The 22,661-nt window shown below is 38.4% G+C and overlaps 1 protein-coding gene across 4 annotated transcripts in view; it reads right to left on the bottom strand.

The window, feature by feature from the left end:
* LOC131029883 (regulator of G-protein signaling 1) overlaps nt 1–22,661 on the bottom strand; it is a 76,782-nt gene that overhangs the window by 31,756 nt on the left and 22,365 nt on the right. The window lies entirely within an intron of this gene.

Here is a 22,661-nt window from a genome sequence, read left to right on the forward strand (position 1 = left end):
ATGCAAATTGGAAAGAGTATATAATCTGATTTGAAAAGAGTTTATTTTAATTCATGCAAGTGTATTTACTTTTCAAATTATTTCTTGCATTTATATGTTTCGAAAACCTTCAAAAATCACAAAGCAACAAAACAAATCAGAAATCAGAAATTGGGAAAAAAATACCCGTCTGAAAATTAAATCTCAGAACCGGTGGGGATACTACACATTCTTTGTCAAGCCATTGAGGAAGTGGGCCCTTGAAATGTTGTTCAAGTTATAATAGACAATGCCAAAAATTGTAGAGCGGCTGGATTATTGGTTTAGGGGCATTGTTCACACATTTTTTGGACACCTTGTGCTGTCCACTCCCTCAACCTTATGCAACAAAAAATTGGCACCAAAATTGATTCAATCAAACAAGTGTATGATAAATATTCAAATAAAGAGTAGTTTATTTAGCAAAGGTTTATCATCTCTATATCAAAAGCAACTCATGGGATCTAACATATCTTGTAAGCAACAGTTTCAAATTCTCATAAAGTAATCAATCATCTTATAGCAGATAATCCATTTGCATCTTCCTCTGATAGTTCTATGCTTCTCTAAAGGTATGCAAAGTATGCCTTATGGGTGAAAGAAACTATCTAGTGGCAAGTAATTGTTGGATATTCATCATTGTCCACCCGTATAACTAGTTTGTTATAGGTTGTTTTAGCTTGTTACTAATTATTAGTAATATATGGTTTTGTTTGCTATTTTGTTGAAACCATGAATGCACAGTTATACTTCTCCTTCATGTATAAATCAAACCCATAATGCAATTGAAGGAAAGCCAATTGCTCTACGAAATCTATTATGGTATTAGAGCAAGGAAAATCTGAAGATATGCTATGTCTAAGGTTCTGGCAATCCTCTATATTACAACAATCCCGGTGATGAGTGAAGTGGCATGAGGCACCTGAATCGATATACCAGGCAGAAGAATTGACATGGTCTGCAGGTCTTTTAGCCATGAAGGCATAAAAGGCAAACTCGCTCTGCTCAGTGTGCTCCGCTACATTTGCTTTAGGCTGTGAACCACTTTGCTTGGCATGTGCAGCCAAGCGTTTACGACACTCAAGTTTCATATGACCAAACTTATGGCAGTAATTGCACTGAACACTTTTCTTCTTCGAGCCTTCTGATGACAGAGCAAAGGGTTTCTATTGAGAAGACTGAGAAGACTGAAATTTGCCTTATCCTTGTGAAAGGATTTGGCTACAAAAGCTTGTTTTGTAGAGGATGAGCTTGTACTGCTACCGAACTATTGCTTCCACCAATCCTGCTGCAAGAGTTTAGTGCAAAGATTAGCGAACTTCAGATCAACACCGATTGAGGTGATGTTGTGTGTTTCGACAAAACGCTCGTAGGACTTTGCCAAACTCTTCAAGGTGATAACGACCATGTCCTCCTCCATATTCCGCCCGATGGCTTCTAACTGGTCACGGATGTCTTTGATCCGATTGAGATGCTCCTAAAGGGAGTTTCGCTCATCCATGACTATAGAGAAGAGCATATTTTTTAGAAAGAAGGCTCTACTCTTATCAGACGTCTCATGTAGCGTCTTAAGATGCTCCCATATCTCGGCAGCTATTTTGCCGGTAGGTATCTGAGGAAGTTGATCGTCGATCACTGAGAGCTTGATGAGAATGACAACTTCACGATTTTTCACATCAAACTTAGTCTGATCAGGACCGGCTGTAGAGGGACGAGTGGCCTTTCCAAGAACCAACTGATCGATGACACGATACTCGAAGATAGTGAGCATCTACTGCTTCCAGGTATTATAATTTCTGCCGTTGAATTTCTAACTCCCCTCAAGAAGAATATTCGTCAGAGATGCCATCACAAAAAATTGAGGTCAAAGCTAGTTATTCGAATGATGACACGAATATCGAGGCAGGAGATTGTCAAAGCGTAAAATCGCGTAAACGCAACACGTAAAGAATTAAACAAAGGCAAAAAACTAGCACTGAGTTCGAGGCAAAACTAAAAAATTTGGGCATGCATCCTAATGTACGGATTTTTGTTGACCTAGAAAATTCTGACAAAGACCCATAAAATGTTTTGAAAAACCCAGAAAATAGTTTTCTAAGAATGAATTTTTTAAAGACTCTAGCTGCAGAAAAATGTACCGAGGGTTTGGATTTAACCAGAGGTAGCAGAAACCCCAACCGCGATCTTCAAAAACGGTTATTGCAAAGAAGAAAAAAACATTCGTAGTCGGCTGAAGTAATAGTGCCGCCAAAAAATCTGCAATAAACATGTGAATTGCAAAAATTGCTAGATCACTCACAGTATTGGCCAGATTAAGTAGCAATTAATCCTCGATAATGATTTTGAGTGTTGGTGTCCATTCAATCTCTAGATCAACCTCTAAATTGAACAGCAACAATAACAAAATTACCTAAGTACTTATTATTCATGGCCAGCCAGAGATGTATTTTGGTAAATGATAAATTTGCCACCAATAATAGATTTGCAAAACTCACAACTTCCAGAACTTCAATACCAACCATTCAATAATACTAGAACCTTCTCACTAATTTGAATGACAGCATTGTCATCACGCCCAGCCGTAGAATTATACTAACTTCAAAAGTCGCTTAATAGTAAGTAATTAATTAAATATTAATTGCCTTAAAATAATTTAAGACAAAATAATAATTAATTAATTAAATATTCATTTTTAGCATTGGCCAAAAGAAATTGGGACATTACAGAATGATAAATATTTTATAATATTTATCATGTGTGTTTTAAACGACATTCAATTTTATGGTGGTTTTGTTGTTTATGCAATGCTATGGGATATTCGAATCTTAATTCACGATTTTAGGCTACATATATATTTGTGTATGTATGTATGTATGTATGTATGTATGTACATATGTATAAATGTATGTATGTATATATATGATTTTTACATGTTTTTTGTATGGACGAATCCAAAATGAACCCAAACCCAAAAAGCAATTGCCACTAGAACTGGCAGCTTAGCTTTTAAATAAGCTTCAAAGCCTTCAAAAATTGTGGATGTCAAGGCCATAAAGCAATAATTAAGCACTAACTAAAGGAGAATGTAACAGATATTCACTTAAAAACGAGCAGCCTTGAGTGCACCTTAATTGATCCAATGTTTGGTTACTTTGACAAAATCCAAACCTGCAATGTCGAAGATGAGGTTTGATGATAAAAAAATTTAAAATGGTATTTTATAAGCAAAATGAAAAGCTGTCGTCTGATTACAATAATTGGTCTGAGGAATCAAGCCAGCATTCAGAGGAAAAAAACAACAGCCTCAGAAATTGTACCAATGATGAGAGGAAAATGGGTGAACTTATTCAGATCAGATTGATGACTCGGCTGAGCAGCTATTTATCACAATAAATTGTGAGCCGAGTCAGCTATTTATCACAATATATTGTGAGTTATTAAAGATTTTGCTACTATGATCTGGACAAAGTGAAAAAACACTTGTTCAGCCCTCCAAAATTCACAAAATATGCTTCAAACTACAAAATCTGCCCTGCCCCTCTAAATTTCCCATCCCTCCACATGCTTTCTTTGTTGTTGCCATAATATTGGAAATCAGATCATAAGAAAACTAATTTATTGAAAAAACCTGCAAACAGAAAGCCAAACACTCATGTTGGCCATACCATGTTGCCTACTGTCATACAGAAGGGTCTATAATGCATAGGGATGGGTATATGATGAGGTGGATAGAGAAGTATATTTATAATGCGCACTTAGTGCATCCAGAATGCTAGATAGCCTCTGACCTTTTGTGCATGATTGCAGAAATTGTGCTTATGCTATTCTTAATTTCACAGTCAAACTCCTTATAAATTTAAATGTCATTTCGATTCTGCAGTTTGGGTGATTGAGTTTTTAATATTCACATATTGAATTTCTTAATCAGGGTTAAAACAATTAGCTATATAGATTGCTGATGGAACTTACACCATTCAGTTCTTCAAAATATCTCTCTGTTACTTATTTGTATTGGATCTTTGTCACTTTTTCCTAATGCTGTTTCTTTTATTAGCATGGAAATGGATACAAAGGATATTTGACCTACTTACTCAAAATGTCTCTGTTCAAAATGTCTCTCTACTTCCCCTTATTCCTTTTTATTTCATTTACTAAAAATGACAATTACAGTGTTGATGTGGTTTTTAGATGCTTCAAACACAGAATAAAATACCAAGTATTATATCCTCTCTTGAACAAAGAAACCTCATATACAATGTGGTCAAATGAGATGACTCCAAGGTTTACAATGCGAACTATGCGACTTAACGCTTGGGATAGACTCAGTGTTTATGATGTGAGTTGCTGGAACTACAAGGGGACTTACGTTTTCATGAACTCTGCTGGAACATAGACTCTATACTAACTCACTCGGAAAATAAAAGATAAAAGGAGATAAGGGTTAAGAGATCTAATCTAATCCTAAGAATGTAAGAAATGATTGTTGAATCGGTGCCCTATGATAGTGGTAATAGACCATATTGTCTAGATGTAGGGTTTGATTGTAGGCGGGTAGTATGTAATTTCGATGGTTGGTGTTATAGCAGTTCGGCTGTAGTAGGTTTAATGGTTAGTAGTTGGGTGGTTTTTCCATATTCTGAGACTTGAACAGGGATTAATCCCTGCTTTTGCTATTACAGTATGTATGCTTTAAATATTTTATATTAATAATATAAATCAAAATTACCGATCAAAAAAAATGATTGTTGAATCGGTGACACCAAACCAAGCTTTGCTTTGCCATGCAGGAACAACTACACAAAGATGGTGCAATCTCCTAGGGACAAGTGAATTATTTTCATATCACAAATGCACACCAACACCCTGAAGAATGAGCATATAGCAATTGAAGTTAAGCTTTTGAATAAGTTCAGTCTACCACACACTGCAATTTGCAATCAACAAACTCCAAGTGGTATGAACATAGGTTCACCATTCATCAACAATAAAATCTTCCATTCATCTAACAAACATTTACACTATGAGAAGTAGAGACCATGCAACAAGTTGAAATAGCACACCAAATTCACCATAACTTGAAAGAAGAAAATATGTTTATTACAACAAACCTTGGCAACAATCTCCTTTCCTCCTACCCTACTGATACTAACTGTCTTCTATTATCTAACCACTAACAATTCACCTTTACAAATGAATGGTCTAGATCAATGGCCAAGATTTAACAATAAAATCCTAATTAGGGTTTGTTACAACAAACTTGCTCTAGCAAATGAAATAATTACAATATGTTGGACACATGTCCATCTTGAATTCTAACCAATGAAAAGTGAGGTTAGGTACACAAAATAATATTTGATGAAGTGCCACATGTCATGTGTAATTGTCCGCCTTGTAGGATAAGTCAGGTTCATTGAACTTAGATGAGTTGATGATTAGGATACCACCTCACTTGCATCATCACAAATTGTTTGTGATTGAGACATATCTCTTGATACTCAACATTCTCTAGTTGCTCAATGTGATGATGATGGGACATATTCCCAAATTGTATCATCTTAGATGATCAAGCAAATTTTCTAACTTTGCTTAACTCTTCTGAAACTATCTTTCCTTTATCACATTTCACCTTTCCATCTTCATGTTTGGGAATGCTCCTCCTTGTGATGAATCTACACCCCGATGATGTTTGATGTAGACCTTGTGATGTTAATGCTTGATGCAGAACCCCTTGCTCACGATATACTTGACCTTGATCCTCCTTGTAATACTAGCTTGAATTCTTGGCCTCGATGTGGTGGGCATCTCCATGTTGAAACGTTCCTCAATTTGTACTAGCAACTATTCTTGGATTTCCAAAGAAAATTCAAGATTGTAAAAACATTTCTCATCAATACTGTGCAATCTTAAAATCCACTTATGTTGTAATGCAATCCTTGAGCATGCAAGCTACTTGAACTCTCGAATTTAGATGTGAAGATGTCATTGTAAATGAGTTCCCTTACTTTGATTGCTCTCTCCATATGACTAAATTTTAATGCTAGTTCATCATTCTACAATGTTGATCTTCTTCATACTGAAGTCTTGATGTTGTCCATTCTTGAATGCCGATTCATTCTTCGATGTTGTAATGTTGATGATGCGAGTTATAGATGTTGCTCTCCTCTCTTACACTTTGAAGCCTCCACCTTGATGTTGATTCCTCCTGGAGTGTAGTCGTTGAACTTCCTAATGAAATCATCTCCCTATTAGCATTCCATCCTCCAATCAAAACCTGAAAGAACATACCTAGGCATCAAGATTTCAATTTAATATTTCAACATTACAATTATCATGCTTTCAAAACTGAAAAAATGGTGATTCCACGAGTCTGAGTGTATTTGCTTAACCTCCAATTTTGACTAAGTCAAACCTGAATTCGCACCAAGCCCAACCTTGCTCTTAAACTTGATCTTATTAATTTGTCCTAGGGTGCTAGTGATAACCTTAGGTCTACTCCTAAATTCACAGATCAGCTTCTTAAAAAGTATTTGATGCTCAAATGAGGATCAGAAATCCTCCTTTATATGCTCCCTTAACCTATTGTTTTGCACCCTCATCACTAGGTCGGCTGACCTAAAATTGTTTATTTTACCCTTATTAACCTATATTTACTTCACAACCTAAGCCGACCTACGGCTGGTTTTACCCCTGAGTGGGTTTGATAGGCTTATATGCATTATCACAAGCACATTTTGAATACCCTTGGGCATAATTCTGAGCGCATCCTCTAGGTCTCTATGCATTAAAGAAGTCGACCTTATTACACTTAAGTGCTTGCATCCACCTTTTGAAGGTTATTCCTTCTTCAGGTCGGCTAGGTTAAAGTATGCATCAATGAAAGGGTATAAGAGTTGAAGCTCATCATTGAAAACGTCATTCATCATTCACCACCTGTAAACCATTTACCTCTACTCTGCAATGCGAATCTCAGATCTGCACTTAGGATTTTTGGTCTAATTTTACCTCCTTTTTAGGTCTGATCTACAATGTTCCCTTATCTAGTCTGAGTTTTAAGACTGATCTCCATCCTTTAGGGTCTGATTTTCATTCTTTGAGGTCTGATTTTGAACTTTTAAGTGTAACCTCCTTTTAATCTTGTCTTCCCTTGAGCGCCTATGAAGGTTGCTTCTGCAGAGTGCATTTCAAGGGTGTATTTGCACAAAATTTGGAGCGCAAATCTAGGTTAAACATGCACAACTCTTCCTATAGTGGGATTGAAGACTAGACACGCATTAATCTCCTCTTGAGTGCATTTGACACTTTCTCATGCACAAATATGATGTGGGCGTATTAGAGGTATATGCATGCACAACTGTGATGAACGTACTAGGATAGGTGACAAGGATAAAACTTTGCTTTAGAGCGCCTTTTGGTGATGCCCTTGCACAACCCTTGAGGCTAAGCGCATATCAAGTAGGTCTCTATAATGGACACTAACTGAGCAGGATTTGAGGGTACTGATGCATGAATTAAAGTAGGTGCACCTGGAGGATATAAATAATAAACCAGTACCCTAGTAAGAACACCAATTCACAACAAAACAACCTCTTCTCAGCCTCCTTGCTACACATTAATCACAGTCCTTGGGTCTGAGTTTAGTGCCTTAGGTCAGATTTACTTGCTAGAAGGTTTGATTTCGCATTTGATCACTTCTTTTTAGCCTCTCCAAGCCTGATCTTCTCATCTTCAAAGGTCTGATTCTAAGTTCTCATGTCCTTATTGTTAGAGCATTCGGGTATTTACTTGATTAATTAAACATTATTTGTTTAATTATTTAAGTTCCCTTTATCTCTTTTACACTTAAGCTAACTTTAGGTGCATATAATTAATTATTATGTGCAAACCTAGGTTTTCCCTTTTAGGGTTTCTTGACCTTTTAAAGGTTGAGTTCTTTCTTTTCATTGTAAGAATCACATTACATATTTTTGTGAATATTGAGCCCTCTTTTTGAGCTTATTCTCTGTGTATTTGTTTTTCTATATTTGCTTCCTTGCTTCTCCTTGTAACAGGTTTTTCAGCTTGCAGAGATTATTTGGGCTCTTGTGGTGTTGTATTTTCTCAACTCCTATATGGTATCAGAGCTTTAGATCTGCAGCTACTTGTTCTCATTTTGAGAATTTTTGCTTTGGAAGCAAATATGGGGTTTCAGGATTTTTTTATGTACCTAGGGTTTGACCTTTTTTTCTGAGCACTTTGGGCCTAAACGGACCTCACCATTGTGCTCAGAAGGCCCGAAAACCCCTATGGTCATATAAAATTCGACCTATTTTGGTTCCTAAGCCTCTAGGAGTATTTTTTTCTCCAGATCCAGGCCGTACGGCCCTAGCATGCAGATCGAGAAAAAAATTTCAAAAAAAAAAAAAATTTGCCTTTTTACGGCATGCAGGCCGGATTTTGATATTTTTTGAAAAAAAAAATTAAAAAAATATCACAAAAGGCAATTAGGTTTTTTTTTTAAAATTTTGTTTTTTTGGGGCTCTCACAATACGCAGGGTATTGTGGGACCCCTGTCGATGTCAGTACGGCCCACAGGCGTCGGGCCCCGCGCCTTCCCTTACACTCTGGCAGACCCGCCGGCCCGTACAGTTCCGGCATCTCCCTGCCGGCCCCCGGCTCCCCGGCCCCCGCCAGCACCACAGTCGTCGCCTGCGGCCCCCGCCTCCCGGCCCGCCGCCTCCGGCTACCGAACTCCCTGCTGGCCGCCGTGCTACCTAGCTCCACCGCCTCCACCACCTGCGCCCAGCCGCAGCTCCCACCTGCGGCCGCCTCCACCACCTGCGCCCAGCCGCAACTCCCACCTGCGGCCGCCTCCCTAGCCCCCGCCGCCGATTCTGGCCCCCACCAGTTCTGGCCTGGCTCCGCCACCCACTGGCCACCGGACCACCAAAGAGCCACCAAACCTCCTTTTTTGGCCTTTTTCAGGGGGGTTTGGTTTTTTGGCCCTATCTTGGGCATATGGAGTCGTTTTTTCAAAAACGAATAGGCGTCGAAAAGCTGGTTCCGAGCCGGACCTCATGGTGTTGGTAATTTTTTCCAATTTTGCTATTTGACTGTGTTTTTTTCCAGTCAAAGTGAGGTCTCTTTTTTGCACTCCAGGAGACGTAGAATGAGCATCCGAACTCCTTTTTTCGAAAACTTTATATTTTTGGAAAGCGTGTGCTGTGTACTTTCCAGATATATGGGTTTTACTTCCAGATTCTGCTCCATGCATATTTTATTTAGTTTTTTGATTTTCAGCACTCTGATGGATATCGTGGTTGTTTCAGGTCTTGGGATCTCTTTTCTGAGTAGGGTGTCTCTTTTTTTGGTTCTCGTTTCTATTTCTAGTCTTCTTATCATTGTAGCTTGAATTTATACAAACGCACTGAGATAAAGTGCCATCATGCATTGTTTACTTGGAATCTTGCATATCGTGTATCTTGTTGTACATGCACTCCTTTTAAAGTGCCATGAGGGGGTTGATGTTTGCCTGTTGTTTGCCATCTTCCTTTGTCCAGTGAGTGTTCCTTCCACGACATTCACCTCATGATGTGTGTCAAGTGAGTGTTCCTTCCACGACACCATGTATTTTTCTCTGCACCTTCGATGTTCCTGGTTCTTCGTCATGCAGTTCTTGTTGGTCGTTCTTCTCAGTGTTCCTGTCCCTCTCCCACTTCCGCATTATGGGGAGGTTTATCCTGTTGGTTCTAATGCTTCCGTGGTTCGATTGATCAGCTCTTCAGGCTTTGGTTTCTCATGCCATCTGTATCTTCGATTTCAGTGTTTGCCTTGTTTGCCATCTGATTCGAGTAGTGTCATTTGAGGGCACTCATGCAGATTACAGTCTTCTCTACCTGGTCATGTTCTATTTCAGTGGAGGTTCTTCAGATCAGCAGTTATTCTTCGACAAACTTTGCAGGTTCTTCATGCTTCAGTGGTATTCTTTTCCATCTCTTTTTGGAGTAGAGTTTTGTTCCCACGTGGTTTTCTCTATTTCTCCAGTTTATAGAGATTTCATTGTATTTGGGTACCTGATCAGGCCTTGTTGCCGGGACCCATCTTTATTGCTTTCAGTAGTTGTTCTAGGTTTTAGCTTCTCCCTAAGTCTAGCTTAAGGGGGGGTGTTAGAGCATTCGAGTATTTACTTGATTAATTAAACATTATTTGTTTAATTATTTAAGTTCCTTTTATCTCTTTTACACTTAAGCTAACTTTAGGTGCATATAATTAATTATTTTAATTAATTATTATGTGCAAACCTAGGTTTTCCCTTTTAGGGTTTCTTGACCTTTTAAAGGTTGAGTTCTTTCTTTTCATTGTAAGAATCACATTACATATTTTTGTGAATATTGAGCTCTCTTTTTTTTAGCATATTCTCTGTGTATTTGTTTTTCTGTATTTGCTTCCTTGCTTCTCCTTGTAACAGGTTTTTCAGCTTGCAGAGATTATTTGGGCTCCTGTGGTGTTGTATTTTCTCAACTCCTATACTTATGACTGATTCTTTGACTGATTGCTCATGTTTTTCAGGTCTGAGCACATGTAAAGGGCTACTTTGCATAGTGGATTTCATGCCTGCATTAGATGGTAAGCTCCTTTGATAGGTGTATGTGCACAGAATGGAGCGCATTTGACATGCTGGTCTGGACAACTTTTTATCAAGGCGGGATAGAGATCCTAGTTTGCCCACAAATCTTGCCTTGAGCGGGTTCATTGCCTATTCATGCACAAAGTGTCTTAGAGTGCATTTGGAGGTCAATCTTGCACAAACAAAGCTAAGGGTGCAAAGGGAGGGTCACCTTGCATAACCTGAGTGAGCAGGTTTTAATGTTTACCTTGCACAAACAACTTCCTTGACCTGAGCGCATTTTGGAGGCTCACTTGCATAACAAGGTTGGTGCACTTAGAGGGTGTCTTTGCACAATGCAAAGAAGGGAGCATGTTTTGAGGTCCCTCTTGCAAAGCACATAAGAGGGGTAAGCTTGCATCAATCTATGCCTTAGAAATTTCCATATTTTCCCCTCTTCCTTGAGTACAAATGAAGGATCTGTTGTCATTTTATGACACCCTTGGTCCATCAATGAGAACCGATCAGAGATATGTTCTATGGACCAGCGTTGCCTCAGTTGATGAAAGAGAAAACAATGGAATCATGAAGTGTGAAGTGTTGTCTTGTCGAAAGGAAGTTCCTAAGTCCTCAACCCCAGAACTCCGGAACCCCCAAGTTCCCAAGTTCCTAAGTCCTCCCTGGAACTCTGGAACCCCCAGGTTCCCAAGTTCCTAAGTCCTCAACCTCAGAACTCCAGAATCCTAAGTCCTCAACCCCGAAACTCTGGAACCTCGAAGTTCCTAAGTCCGAAACCCCCAGGTTCCCAAGTTCCTAAGTCCTCAACCCTGGAACTCCGGAACCCCCAAGTTCCTAAGTCCTCAACCTCAGAACTCTGGAACCCCCAGGTTCCCAAGTTCCTAAGTCCTCTACCCCGGAGTCCCGAAATCGCCAAGTCCTTTCCCAACCCTTCTTCGGAATCCCGAAATCCCAAAGCCTAAGTCTTCCAAACTTTGAAAACCCGAGTTTCCGAAGTCTTCCCAACTTCGGGAACCCGTGTTTCCGAAGTCTTCCGTCTTCCCAACTTCGAGAACCTGTGTTTCCTTAGTCTTCCAACCTTAGGTAACCTGTGTTTCTGAACTCTTCCAAACTTCGAAAACCCAAGTTTCCCAAGTCTTTTGACTTCCTTCCGGCTTGCAACACTTCCAGATAACATGATCAACACTCAAAGCTCTTAATGCTCCAACAACTCTTGCGACTTGTACACTTTCTTTCATGGAGCTACAGAGGTGCATTTAATGATTTTTGTGGGATTTCCATCAGGTGGAGTACAGGGCCATGCTTATTTGTGGTTACTTATGTCATGCTTGTATGCTCTGACTTTGGAATGTCAGACAATCCACCTTCTGGAAGTCCCTTTCTTCTTGGGATTGCGTTGTCAGGGTATGGCCAAGTTGCTTGCATATACACAATGTCAGGTGCATGCACTTCCTTGCATTCCCTGACTGACATTTCCCTGCACACACAAGGGTCAAGGCTTCTCTTCCTTGACCAATGGTCTCTCCTCTGTGACCATTTTTCTATATAAAGGTTGTTAAGCCTCATTGTAAATAGTTCTCTCCCTGTTGTTTTGAGCTATTCTATGCTCTTTCACTTCTCTTGTAGACTTGTATTTATCTTGCAATTTTGCAATTGTAAGTTTGGCTATTGGCCTTATAATGAATTGAAATCATCATTCTTGCCTTACTTCAACTTATGTATGTTGTGTATGTGTTCTTACCTTCATTGTAAGTGTATGTTTGTGGCTTTCTTTCACATATATGTTGTGTTAACCCGTTTCTGGGTGTGACTTCTGGGAAACCTTCTCCCCTCTTGACATTCAGTAAGTTCTAACCTCTATACATGCATTGAGGTCATTCATGCAACTGAAGTTTGTGCATCTCCTAGGCATTTCAGTTGATTCTTTGTGCCATTTCAGGTGGGGAGAGAAACATCTCTTATCTTGGTGCATCACCTCCTTTCATTTAAGCATTTCTCTCTTCCCTTTTCCTCTGCAAGTTGTTAGGATAGGTTTAGAAGTAAGATTTGGAGTGTTGAGTTGGATCAACACTTGCACCTAGATGGAGAAGGAAGTTGGCCTTCTTTGGAGATTCAACCCCCTTGCGCAAGGTCCCACACTTCGGGGTTGTTTCCATGTTTCACAAGGTTGTTGAGTCGATAGCTTAGCAAGGGTGCAAGCTTTTGTGACAACAAGATCAACATGCATTGAGCACATCTAAAGGGTACTTTTGCACAATTTCACACATGGAACAAGGAAGTTAAGTTTTACTTAGCCAAAATTTGTGATCCTTATCCTAGGCCTTGGGCACCTATGAAACATTGAGGTGCATAAAAGTGATTGACATGCTACTTGGGTGCATTATAAGACCACGCTTGCATAAGTAGGAAGTGGGATCCAGAGGTTATCTCACACTAATGAACACCTTGAACAAGCATCAACACTTAGACAACTTGATATGCTAAGTTTAGACACCTTGCTTGTATGGCGGGTTTGGGGAGTTTCTTGTATGGCAGGTTTCAAGGGGTGTACTGCATAAATCCATACACGAAGAAGGGGGGGTAAGCTTTAAGTTAGGCAATTTTTTATATTTTCGACCTAGGTCTTGCATAGTCCAGACTTGCAATTTATGGTTCAAAGGTGATGGGTTTGCAGTTCCTGACAGAACTACAAGCAAGCTTACCACTACTTACTTGATCAATCCCCTTCCATATCATACATCTTGAAGATACTAGCAACCTCGACAACCTTATCAACCTGCTTCAATTTTGACATTCACACAACATACCCCTCACTCACTAGCAAAGGTTAACAACGCCTAAGAAACTACTGCCAAGCCAAAAGCGACCTAACTAGGACACCTAAGACAAGAAAAAAGTGGGGGTCCCCATTTGCAATGGGGCAATGTGTGAAAACGTCACAACATATAGTATATTAGATAGTTTAAGTTTGGATAGAATAGTCAATTTTGTTTTGTTTTTTTTATTTTCATGCATCTTTTTGTTCATTTTGTTTCAACAAAAAAGCATGTGTCGGTTCCATATTGAGATCCTAAAACAAGAAGGTTATTCAACCCCTTACAATCTCCAACTCAAAACAATAGACAACATTTTGGAGCTAGAGTTGTATATCACGGCCATATTATGGTATTTATTTTTCTCTCTTCTATCCCAATGTCATTGATTATGATCCTAAAAATTTCTTATGCACCTTTCATGATTGAATGAAGTGAAATATAGGATCTACAAAAATTAAGTGAAACCTATAGGGCAAGGTTTCATATTGAACTGAGTACTAAATGTTATGAGAAAGATTATGTACTTTAATCATAAAGTATGAAACAAAGTACAAAAGTGATGATTGTAATAATGTACAAAGTTAGAAGTTCTCATCAAGAAAAATTTTGAATCTGGTAAAGAGATATGGAATACTTTCCAGTTAACAAAATGTGGAAATTCTTTGGAAACAAATGTGAAAAGTAAATTTAAAGGGTGACGCTTCCAACTTTTATGAAGGAGATTCAACAGCCTTCAAAGTTGATCTTCCTACTCAAGTTTCAGCTGGAATGGACATATTTATGCAAGGTTTAAACTCTCTTGAATATGCTGATTAAACATGTATTGAACATACTTTCCTATGTTGCAAGATAAAAGCCAATATTGAGGCCACATGCTAATTCATGTGCTCTATAATGTTCTTGTGTTGTTTTCTAGAGTAATATGAGAACATGTATTCCCAAAAAGAGTAATAACAAAACAATTCTGAAGCAATTATAAAACAATGATTTGATTGCTAACAACTAACTCTTCAATGAAAGTCTCAATCTGAGTTTCAACCTTTTTTTGGAAATGTAAGAGGGGATGTGACCCCTACCCTTGTATTCAAAAATGGCCACGTTGCCTAAGGAAGATCATTTATGGCTAACCTGCATATGAGTTTATCAAATTACATTGATAATCCTATTTGTTCTTGATTGCATGCCTAGAGAATTCAAACACAAGAAAACAGCTTAAACAACCAATACTTTCTACTAATACATGGCTTTGTAGACCCTATATTCCATCGTCAACCATAAGCCCTGAAGAAAAAGTGTTGAATTCAGAGCTTGCTCATGCCAGGGCTGATCAGCAAACAGATTTTTTGAAAACATAGGAGTGCTAAATTCCATATGCAAGTCACTTTCCCTATTTATAGCAGTCTCCAAGTCTCTAGTCTCCAACATTTCCCAAATTGCCTATAAATTATGCATTATTCTCATTATTCTTGTTCCCAACTCAGCTACAATCACCATGGACACCACCCTTCTGAAATCCACTATACTTGCCGGTAGCATATCTTGAGGGAAATGCCATTCTTTGGATGCCGCCTCATCCAAACCCAATCTAAATTGTTCCTCCACAAATCTTTCACCAATTTTCGCTAATGCCTCTATCGAGCCCATGAGCCATAAAATATTCAAAAAGTAATATGAAGTTATCTTGAAGTTAGCATTGCTTCACATGCCAATCTCCATGTAATCTATTCCAATTATTTCCCTAATCACATTCATGATTTGTGAGTAATTCATGTTGAAAACTATATGAAGTCTACTGTTGTGAATTGGCCCATAGAAGGCCATCGCCCTTTGCAAGGAAAGAAGAAAGGAGAGGATCTCCATTCAGAGTGTAGAAGGTAGGATTATTGTATTAAGTCAAGGCTTCACTCTGTTATATCATTGCAGCAAGTATGTGAGACCACTTGTCTTCTAGGACCCAAATGCTATAGCTATTAATACGTAATGTCCCCAAATTTGGACCTTACATCGTTAGTACTTCTTCAATTTTGTGAAGTCTCTAAAAGGGACAAAATTGCAAAATGAATCAAAAGGTTCATTAATAACAATGGTAAAATGAGAAGTGACTTAATAACATGTATATGGTGTTAATGTAATAAGTTTTATAACAGCGACTTCTTTGAAGAAAGACAAAGCAGTAATATGATAAATCGTTCTATGACAAAGCCGACTCATACTGATAAACCAAATGTATCAAAGACAAGTTAAAAAGATTTGTTTATATTAAACAAAGTTCAAACAACCAATGCAACGATCACAAGATTAATGGTCAATATTGATATTACAAGACAAGCAGAGACAAACAAAGCATTGAGGTCATGTTAATGCGCAGTGATTACTAACAGATCGATCATGTACAAGCATTCACTAACAGCGATCAGACTATATGGATAATAAACAGCTAATATAACTAAGTGATAATAGCGCAAGTAAATGAATTGCTAAGGATTAATAAGCAACAATGATGGATTAATAGATGCAGCAATAATGTTTAAAGAAGAGCTACAATCCAAGACAAAGTTGTAATTTTTGTGCCCTAGATTAGTAATCAGATTTATATCCTTTAATTATGCCCTAGATTGTAATCAGATTTATAACATTTTAGTAACTCATAATTCAGTAAACTCAGAGATGGAGGAAGTAAACAAGAGACAAACACAAATACCCTAGGAAAACCTCCAAGGAGGAAAAACCCAGCATTAAAGACCCACGGGTCAGATTATATATTCTCCCTTAATAACACAAGTACAATACTTAGCTTCCTTGACAAATCTGAATCCTTCTTGAATGACAGATCTGCACTTCTAAGCTCTTCAAGTCTGCACCAAAGATTGCCTTTGTCCTCTAGATCAAGTTCGCATAAGTCTGGACAATTCCACAACCTCCAAGTGTAAGTTCGCACTTTTCATGCAGAGCTACTTCGCTTGAATGAATGATTGATTTGTCTTTGCAAAGTATCTTTATTTATATGCATCTTAACCTTTATTATTGCAAGTCAGCCTCCTTTCTTTTAGGCGCCAATATTGTTATTGTGGCGTGGGGTTTTAGGATGGCATGCAAGCATAGGGCTGGGCTTAATCTTGGGGCACATTACCCTTTAGGATAGGGCCCAGTCCTAAATGGGTTCGGATGTTGCCTTAAGGCAATCCGAACCCATATATTACCCTAGTTACAAACAACACTCCCTCTTAGCTAGGGAAGAAGAGAATACATAATCTGAACCTTTAGAGTTCCATCTAGCACACAAGCATAGAATTACATCTTCCACCTAGCACACAAGCATAGAATTACATCTTCCACCTAGCACACAAGCATAGGATGGTTCTAGTACACAAGCATAGAAGGTGTAATACACATGTGGGTCTTTACATAATTACAATTATCCATCTAGCACACAAGCATAGATTGGACACAATTCATTCTTGCACACAAGCAAAGAATGATTCAAAGTACTGCAGATAGAGTCACTGAGATTGGAGCTCCCTCTCAATCAGGGTTCCGTTTTCCACAACACCAAGTCTGTCTCTAAAGTATTCGAACTTCACTCTGGATAAAGGTTTGGTAAGGATGTCCGCAATCTGTTCATCCGTGCTAATGTACTTTAGATGAATGGCGCCTCTTTGCACCATGTCCCGAATGAAATGATAGTGTGTTTCCACATGTTTGGATCGGTCATGGAATACGAGATTTACTGATATCTTTATACAGCTTTGATTATCACAATGAATGGTGGTAGGACCACTAGCTTGACCAAATAATCCAAAAAGGAGCTTGCGAAGCCACACTGCTTCTCTGGATGCAACAGATGCGGCAATGTACTCAGCTTCTGCAGTGCTTAATGCTACCGAAGATTTCTTTCTACATGCCCAAGAGATCACTGCAGAGCCCAAGTTGAAGCAGATACCTAAAGTACTTTTCGTGTCCTTGACACTTCCTGCCCAATCTGAATCTGAGTAGCCTTCCAAGAGGATTGAGGTATTAAGTGAACACTTCAGCCCATAACCAATCGTGCCACGCAGGTATCTTAGAATGTGCTTGGCAGCAACCAGGTGAACAAGTTTAGGTAAGCTCATGAACTGACTGAGGGCATTCACAGCATAACAGATATTTGGCCTGGTAATGACTAGGTACATCAAGGAATCAATCAACTGCCTATACTCAGATGGATCTGCAAAATCAGAGTTAGTTGCAGAAACACTTAACTTCTTTAAGTTAGATTCCATAGGAGTATGCATAGGTTTACAATCCATCATTCTAAATCTTTTCAAAATATCAATAGTATATTTTCCTTGACTTAGAAATATTTCATTGGATTTTTGCCATACTTCTAACCCTAGGATGTAATGCATTAGACCTAAATCCTTCATTTCAAATTCTGAGGCTAATTCTTTCTTACATCTTATAATTAATTTATTTTCACCAGTGAGAAATAAATCATCCACATACAAAACCAAAATAAGCATATCATCATTATAAACCTTTAGGTAAATGTTAGCATCAACATCATTCTTACGAAACCCTAAGCTTAGTAAGTACTTATCAATTCTTTCATACCAAGCCCAAGGAGCCTGTTTGAGCCCATATAAAGCTTTCTTCAACCTGCAAACATGAGAATCTCTTTTATGGATTACGTAACCTTCTGGTTGCTCAATATAGACTTCCTCCTCAATGACACCATTGAGGAAGGCTATCTTTACATCCATTTGATGCAGCTCCCAACCTTTGACTGCAGCAATAGCTATTATAGATCTAATAGAAGTATATCTAGCAACAGGGGCAAAAGTTTCTTCGTAATCTATTCCTTCCTTTTGAGAAAAACCACGAGCTACAAACCTAGCTTTATATTTTTCAATACTACCATCAGCATTATGTTTAATTTTAAACAACCATTTAGAGGAAACAACAGACTTACCTTTGGGTCTGGGTACAATGTCCCAGACATCATTCTTGATGATAGACACATACTCTTCATCCATGGCTAATTTCCAAGCATGATGGGACATAGCTTCTTCGACATTGTGAGGTTCAAACTCAATGATATTACACATCATAGAAATGTAGTTGGCGTGATTTTGGAATCTCTTGCTATCTCTAAAGGTTCCTCTAGGAGCAGCAAATCCTTCAGCATCTTGAATCGTGTTTCTAACCCAAAGTGGTCTCTTCTTGCAGACCACAATATCCTGAGGTATATTGGTAGAGTGCATAGGTTTTGCTGGGTCATTCTGAACTTCCTGATCCGGAAGGTCAATAGACTCCTCCTGTATCTCAGGGTTAGCATCAACTATTGAATCTTGATTTTCAATCACCATATCATTATTGTTGGATGATGAACCTTTAGATCTTTTGAAAGCAATATCTTCTTCAAAAGTTACATCTCTACTTACCTCAACATACCTTTGACCTGAAATGTAGATCCTGAAGGCTTTGGAAGATTCGTTGTATCCCACTAAGATGCCTTTCTTTCCAGATGGATCCAACTTGGTTTATTTTTCTTTAGGCACATGAACATACACCGGGCTCCCGAATATCCTTAGGTGGCTGATGTCAGGTTTGATTTCTATAAAGGCTTCTTCAGGAGTCACATCCTTTAGGGCGCGATGAGGACATCTATTCTGAATATAGACTGCTGTTTTGGATGCTTCTGCCCATAGAAAAGATTGCAGGTCTTGATCATGGATCATGGCTCTTGCAGCTTCAACAATGGTCATGTTCTTTCTTTCAGCAACTCCATTTTGTTGAGGATTGTAGGGAACACAGAACTCCCTCTTAATTCCTGCTTTAACACAAAAGTCATAGAAACTACCTGAGATGTATTCACCTCCATTGTCAGACCTCAAACATTTAATTCGATTTCCTGTAGTATTTTCAACTAAGGCTTTGAATTCTTTAAATCTGTTTAGGACTTCTTCAGACTCTTTAGATTTAAGAAAGTAGATCCATATTTTCCTAGAGAAATCATCTATGAAGATAACATAATATAGGAAACCGCTAGGAGATGCTACAGACATAGGACCACATAAATCTGAATGAATAAGTTCTAACTTTTCTTTAGCCCTACTATCGCTTTTATGAAAAGGATTCTTTACATTCTTACCCATTGCACAACCTTTACAAGCATCATCATGAGATAAACTGAGTTTAGGCATACCTTTAACCATTTTACCGAGAGTGGGAAGAGCTTGAAAGTGTAGATGTCCAAGTCTTCTATGCCATAGCTCGCATGATTCAGGGGCCTCATGAATGAGAGCTTGAATTGGATTAGCTGCAAGCTTATATAAACTATCACATCTATTTCCAATAATACGAGCAGTTTTGAAATTAGATTTCTTAGACCAAGCGAGTACTTTCCCTTCAGAAAATGTTATTTGCAAACCCTTATCTTCTAAGGCAGAAATGGAAATAAGATTTCTTTTAATACCAGGTACAAAGAGAATATCACAGAGTTGTAAGGAAATACCAGAATCTAGTTTTAAAGAGGTAGTACCAGAACCTTTTACCGAGTATCGAGCATCATCACCGATTACCACATGAAGGTTGGTGTCCTTTTCAATCAGATCTGAGAGATGCTCACGAAAACCTGAGATGTGTCTGGAGGCACCACTATCAAGTATCCACGTATCGCTATCCGTAGGAACATTGCTGGATAGAGCAGAGATAAGAAGATAATCATCACTTTGTTCGACAACTTCATTTAAATTGACTTCCCTTTCCTTTGGATCATTCTAACAATCTTTGGCATAGTGACCATACTTATCACATCTGAAGCAACGAATGTGAGAGGAATCTCTTGACTTCTTCCTTGGATCATAGGAGGAGGATCTAAAATCTTTGCTTCTCTTTTCTTTCTTCCAATGTCCACCTTTCCTAGATTTAGCTAAGAGAACATGATTATCTTTGTGAGAGTTCTTGCGTTTTCCTCTTACCTCAATTCGAGATTCCTCTTCGATGCAATCAGATTGAAGACGCTCAAAGTTGGGGCGATTGGCTCTTCCACCAATGCTACGAATGAATGGTTCCCATTCATCAAGTAGACCATTTAATGCAATCATAACAAGATCTTTATCCGAGATTTGGCAATCAAGAGTACTTAGCTTGTCCTTTAGTTCATTGATCTTCATGAAGTAGGCTATGATTGAGTCTTCTTCTTTCATTTTCATGTGAAGAAGCTGATGTCTTAGAGCAAGAGCCCTACTGAGGTTGTTGACTTCATGCATCCCTTCCAAGTGTTTGATCATTTCCCTGGCAGACACAAACTTTGATATGACAGTGACAAGATGATTCTTGACAGACTCAATTATGATCTTCCTAGCCTTGAGGGAGTCTTTCTTGAACTGTTTCAGCTCTTCAGCATCTTCTGGAGGGGACAGCCCTTCTTTTTCTACGAATTTCAATAGATCATTTTCTTCAAGGATCAATAGAATACGGACTTTCCAAGCAGCAAAATCAAGGGCTCCATCAAGTCTATCTTCAGCCCTCAAACCTGACATTTTAATCTGAAAACAAACAGCAGCTATATGCAACAAATGATTCACTAAAATCAGAAGTTAGAGACACCCTAGCTCTGATACCATGTAATTTTTGTGCCCTAGATTAGTAATCAGATTTATATCCTTTAATTATGCCCTAGATTGTAATCAGATTTATAACATTTTAGTAACTCATAATTTAGTAAACTCAGAGATGGAGGAAGTAAACAAGAGACAAACACAAATACCCTGGGAAAACCTCCAAGGAGGAAAAACCCAGCATTAAAGACCCACAGGTCAGATTATATATTCTCCCTTAATAACACAAGTACAATACTTAGCTTCCTTGACAAATCTGAATCCTTCTTAAATGACAGATCTGCACTTCTAAGCTCTTCAAGTCTGCACCAAAGATTGCCTTTGTCCTCTAGAACAAGTTCGCATAAGTCTGGACAATTTCGCACCCTCCAAGTGTAAGTTCGCACTTTTCATGCAGAGCTAATTCGCTTGAATGAATGATTGATTTGTCTTTGCAAAGTATCTTTATTTATATGCATCTTAACCTTTATTATTGCAAGTCGGCCTCCTTTCTTTTTGGCACCAATATTGTTATTGTGGCATGGGGTTTTAGGATGGCGTGCAAGCATAGGGCTGGGCTTAATCTTGGGGCACGTTACCCTTTAGGATAGGGCCCAGTCCTAAATGGGTTCGGATGTTGCCTTAAGGCAATCCGAACCCATATATTACCCTAGTTACAAACAACAAAAGTTAAGTGATAATGATAAAAGAAAAATGGCAGGCCGACTCTCCCACGACCAGCGCTTGGTAAATGACAATTATTTTAGAAGTTGACTTCATGAAGAACAAACAAACAGCGGTATACAGCGATTAAGCACCTGGCTATTTCTCAACTTGTTTGAGAAGGATCTTTATCACGAAAGAAGATTAATAATAATCATAGCAACTATTATGATTTATAGAAGCACGGAGAAGACGAAGGTTAATCATTGGTAATACCTCAAGGCATCGATAATATTAAGCATATCGCTTAAAGAATGTTAGCTACTACAAATCGATGATGACCATCCACTAGTCGATATTCTATGAAGAGGTACATTGTCAACTAAAAGCAACAATTATGTCTAGGCGGTGATGAAACATCAATATGAAGACTACTAATACAGTGATCTATTACCTTGCATTGATAACAATTAAATAAAGGGACTAGTTGATTATGTATTATGGAATGGTGAGATTTTCATAATAAAAGGGTGCTATACTTCTATGTATGGACAAACCAATCTGGATTATGTGTACAGCAGTTGGTAATTAACATGAAGTGGTGCGATTAACACAAGGGCAAGAGATTGATGATAAGACAACATCAATTAAGCCTTATTGCCACCTTGGATTAAGTCAGCAATTATTATCTCTACGGAAGCGATAAAGAAAGGACAAATAATCATTAGTCAAAGAGGCGTGATGCCTTAATATCTTAAAGGAGCTGTGATTATTGATTGAAGAGTCGCAACTCTTAACGGAAGTAGGTGGAGTATGGAAATAAAAGAATATATTTAGGAGAGTGGGTTGTAGGGGTATTAGAGAAAGATGGTTGGAATATATACACCAAGGAGATAAGGCATTATATAGAAGATTAATTAGAAGTGTATATGATTTTGATGAGCAGATTATAAGGAAGAGATTGTGATCTCTTTGTATCAGACT

This window comes from Cryptomeria japonica, chromosome 3, assembly GCF_030272615.1.
Source record: "Cryptomeria japonica chromosome 3, Sugi_1.0, whole genome shotgun sequence".
Lineage (NCBI taxonomy): Eukaryota > Viridiplantae > Streptophyta > Pinopsida > Cupressales > Cupressaceae > Cryptomeria > Cryptomeria japonica.